We start from the raw sequence: 5052 nt of genomic DNA, 5'->3' as shown, positions 1-5052 counted from the left end.
CTTTGTTCCTCTCTTGTTACCTCCTTGTTCCCTGTACTTACAGGGTAAATACCACATTTGAGGGTTGTAAATTAAAGTGAAGCTTTGTTCCTCTCTTGTTACCTCCTTGTTCCCTGTACTTACAGGGTAAATACCACATTTGAGGGTTGTAAATTAAAGTGAAGCTTTGTTCCTCTCTTGTTACCTCCTTGTTCCCTGTACTTACAGGGTAAATACCACATTTGAGGGTTGTAAATTAAAGTGAAGCTTTGTTCCTCTCTTGTTACTTGTAGTTAAAGGGTAAATACAACATTTGTTCCCCCCTTGTTCCCTTTAGTTTACAATGTAAAATCTTAAAGGCAGTGAAATAAATATACAAACACACAATATATTTCTTCTTTACTTTGTAACCTTTATTTTAATAAATAAGCATTTTAAAAGACTTCATATTAATCAAACATTGTCTTGTCTATCATTGCCTATACTCATTCATTTTCTCTTCGGCTTTGTCCTTTTGTTAATCTGGGGTCGCCACAGTGGAATAAACCACCATCTTATCCAGCATATGTTTTACGCAGTGGATGCCCTTCCAGCTGCAACCCATCTCTGGGAAACATCCATACACACTCACTCACATGCATTCACTACGGACAATTTAGTCTACCCAATTCACCTGTACCGCATGTCTTTGGACTGTGAGGGAAACAGGAGCACCCGGAGAAAACCCACGCGAACGCAGGGAGAACTCCATGCAGAAACCTTCTTGATGTGAGGAAACAGCACTACCTACTGTGCCACCGTGTTGCCACCCAGCTGCAACCCATCACTGGGAAACATCCATACATACTCATTCACACACATACACTACGGACAATTTTACCTTACCCAATGTCACCACATATTTTTGGACTTGTGGGAGCACCCGGAGGAAACCCACGCTAACATGGGGAGAACATGCAAACTCCACACAAAAATGCCAACTGACCCAGCCGAGGCTCAAACCAGCGACCTTCTTGCTGTGAGGCGATTGTGCTACCCACTGCGCCTGCCTATACTCAAACAGCAAAATAACACATTATTTCCTTCCCCCTTTTTTTCTGGCATCTCTTGCTTGGCTTCCTCTTCTGCTCTTCTCAGCTTCCACTGAGGACTCTGATGGTGAGTGGCTGATGAAATCCCATGGGTCTTGCTGCTCTGCATTTATATAAAATATATGAACAGACAGAAAGGCTTTTAGTAAGCTATAGACATGTTTATTTTCCTGTTTAATGTGTGTATAGTGGTTGTCCAACAATTTCACACACTAAACATTTACAGATACCATACAGACACTATACATTACTATCAAACAAAAGTACTATCATCAGATCATATGGGAGATTGTGATCATTTATAGTGATAATAATTAAAGCGCAGAGGGGAAAAGGCTTAAATATATGTGCAGGCAGTATAGACTTTGAAGTAAAGATTATTTGCAGTTCAGTGTACATATTTAAATTCTGTGTCACTCATTAAATGGTAAGTAAATGTAACGTTTGGGTTAACTACCCCTAAGGTTAGTTTTTGATTAAAGTACATGTCTTAACCCATCATTAGTCCTAAATAAAGTGAAAGATAACATAATATGGTTGATGTACTGTTATGGACCCTTTTTACATTTCAGCACAGTGAATGGGAAAGTACAACACATTTTTTTACAATCTTCTTTGCTCAAATAAAATGAAAACTTTACGATGGTGTTGTCTCGACAATTAGAAAAATAAAAAAATAGTGTGAAACTGATAACGCCAGCAAGAAGAGAGAATAACTTCTAATTTACTCATGACCATAGACACTGTATGAAACACCTCGCACATCCAATCATATTATATAATGCATACGTAGATACAAATAAATGGTATTTTATAAAAAAAATCATATAAAAAACTCAAGGATTTTAGATCCTGATGATCGTTAAACGCGTCATAACAGTGTTGTGAAAAGGGTGTAATTGTTAAAAATAGGTACAAACATAAGATATAAACAAAAACCTAAACAAACACTTCTATGTACATAACGTCATAAAAATACTTGTTTTATTTACCTCGCGCTGCCGTCCTTGTACTGCCGTGAACAGGAAATTCTGGGAATGGAGGACGGAGAGTTGAATCGATTCGTCTTCAACAAACCGATCAGTGTGACATCAAAACATCGCGAGAACAACAGACAGCTCCGTGTGCATTTGAATCCATCTCGCGATATTGTATCACTTCAGGTACGCGCCTACTGATTCGTTGATTCAAACGAGTTGTGAATCAAGAAGCCTCTAAAGATCCGAATCAAACTGCAGCAGCACGCCACGAGGTTTTGCTCAGACTTTTGGGACGTTTGGAATTGCTCCGTCTTGTCACCATGTAACACCTGTGAGTAAATCGTTGTCAGTAAATAAGGCTATTGTTACGATTAGAAATTGTGCATTAACCAGATTATATTTATTTTGTTTCATTTGTTTTTAGCGTAACATTAACGTTAGTTCATGGCCGAATCTAAACGGCCAGCAGCGAATATTTACCAATGTTTACTGTCGTTTACTTTGCACATCTTAGAAATGTTGCCAAAGTTCCTCTGGATTTAGTTTCTTCATGTCATTCCAGAAAGACTGGATGATGAGCAGGTCAGATCTCTGTGGCTGTTGTCATACTGACTGTGCAGACGATTTTCTCCCTTTATACGTTAATTACAGCAAAGTTAATGACAAAATTAATGTTTGGAAATGTAAATTGATATTTTCTGTAGCATGCCAGTTTGATATATCAATACCACCCCCCCCCCCCCCCCCCACCCAATTACTAGTAACGTTTGCCTAGGACTTTAGCACAGTAGCCTACTATTTAAGCCTTTTCCCCTCTGCGCTTTAATTATTATCACTATAAATGATCACAATCTCCCATATGATCTGATGAAAGTACTTTTGTTTGATAGTAATGTATAGTGTCTGTATGGTATCTGTAAATGTTTAGTGTGTGAAATTGTTGGACAACCACTACACACACATTAAACAGGAAAATAAACATGTCTATAGCTTACTAAAAGCCTTTCTGTCTGTTCATATATTTTATATAAATGCAGAGCAGCAAGACCCATGGGATTTCATCAGCCACTCACCATCAGAGTCCTCAGTGGAAGCTGAGAAGAGCAGAAGAGGAAGGCAAGCAAGAGATGCCAGAAAAAAAGGGGGAAGGAAATAATGTGTTATTTAGCTGTTTGAGTATAGGCAGGCGCAGTGGGTAGCACAATCGCCTCACAGCAAGAAGGTCGCTGGTTCGAGCCTCGGCTGGGTCAGTTGGCATTTCTGTGTGGAGTTTGCATGTTCTCCCCATGTTAGCGTGGGTTTCCTCCGGGTGCTCCCACAAGTCCAAAAATATGTGGTGACATTGGGTAAGGTAAAATTGTCCGTAGTGTATGTGTGTGAATGAGTATGTATGGATGTTTCCCAGTGATGGGTTGCAGCTGGGTGGCAACACGGTGGCACAGTAGGTAGTGCTGTTTCCTCACATCAAGAAGGTTTCTGCATGGAGTTCTCCCTGCGTTCGCGTGGGTTTCCTCCGGGTGCTCCGGTTTCCCTCACAGTCCAAAGACATGCGGTACAGGTGAATTGGGTAGACTAAATTGTCCGTAGTGAATGCATGTGAGTGAGTGTGTATGGATGTTTCCCAGAGATGGGTTGCAGCTGGAAGGGCATCCACTGCGTAAAACATATGCTGGATAAGATGGTGGTTTATTCCACTGTGGCGACCCCAGATTAACAAAAGGACAAGGCCGAAGAGAAAATGAATGAGTATAGGCAATGATAGACAAGACAATGTTTGATTAATATGAAGTCTTTTAAAATGCTTATTTATTAAAATAAAGGTTACAAAGTAAAGAAGAAATATATTGTGTGTTTGTATATTTATTTCACTGCCTTTAAGATTTTACATTGTAAACTAAAGGGAACAAGGGGGGAACAAATGTTGTATTTACCCTTTAACTACAGGTAACAAGAGAGGAACAAAGCTTCACTTTAATTTACAACCCTCAAATGTGGTATTTACCCTGTAAGTACAGGGAACAAGGAGGTAACAAGAGAGGAACAAAGCTTCACTTTAATTTACAACCCTCAAATGTGGTATTTACCCTGTAAGTACAGGGAACAAGGAGGTAACAAGAGAGGAACAAAGCTTCACTTTATTTACAACCCTCAAATGTGGTATTTACCCTGTAAGTACAGGTAACAAGGGAGGAACAAAGCTTCACTTTAATTTACAACCCTCAAATGTGGTATTTACCCTGTAAGTACAGGGAACAAGGAGGGAACAAATACTGTATTTACCCTTTAACTACAGGGAACAAAGAGGGAAGAAACTGAACCTTAACATACTAGTGTATACTTGAACACTAAGAACAGAGTAAACTACAGCAGCAGTTTTTATTGATTGAAGACCAAATTACTAGATTTTTCTATAAAGCATCAGCTATACATTTACTGAAATGCAACAGTTAGCCCCCCTGTGCAACAGCAGTAAAGATGCGAGCCTGTTTTAATCTGCATTGAACCCTGACGGTAGGCCTATGTCATGCAAAGTTATTTGTTGATAGTGAGTTATGGAGACATTGATGGCTTTGGTGAGATCGACGAGTAAACATAAGGTAAGTAGTGTATGGAAATATATTTTATATTGAATTGCAGATTTAAAATACATACAGTATACAATAAGGGTTCATAATTTCACAGGTTGTAAACCTTTTATTCATTAAACACCCCATATAAAACCCAAGCACTGAATAAGAATACTAATGTACTCACGCAGGTGCATATACAGTACATTTGCAGATAGCAATAGGTTGTCACCATCCTTGCATAATTCTTTATATGTATACAATACTTGAAGAAATGTACATCGTAAACTTAATATACTTCTTTGCGTGATGGATATCTTATTGTTACTCCCCTTTTACGCAAACATTATGGTTTGTTCTTTTGCAATTTAAAGAAAAGTACAACCATATTTCACTGTACTTACGCGGTACCTTTTATGCTAAATATCTGGTTGT

General features: G+C 38.8%; 1 long non-coding RNA gene across 1 annotated transcript; it reads right to left on the bottom strand.

Moving 5' to 3' along the window:
* Window positions 1-370: 370 nt before the first annotated feature.
* LOC147838023 (uncharacterized) lies at window positions 371-2109 on the bottom strand. The gene is made up of 2 exons (XR_015524910.1): window positions 2063-2109; window positions 371-1173 (listed from the first exon to the last, which is right to left on the bottom strand). It is a non-coding gene; the product is annotated as an uncharacterized LOC147838023 (long non-coding RNA).
* Window positions 2110-5052: the final 2943 nt, after the last annotated feature.

The sequence above is a fragment of the Danio rerio genome, chromosome 24 (genome assembly GCF_052040795.2).
Source record: "Danio rerio strain M-AB ecotype USA chromosome 24, GRCz13ab, whole genome shotgun sequence".
Lineage (NCBI taxonomy): Eukaryota > Metazoa > Chordata > Actinopteri > Cypriniformes > Danionidae > Danio > Danio rerio.
The sequence above is the reverse complement of the archived record's forward strand: the minus strand, read 5'-3'. Positions and strand labels throughout refer to the sequence as shown.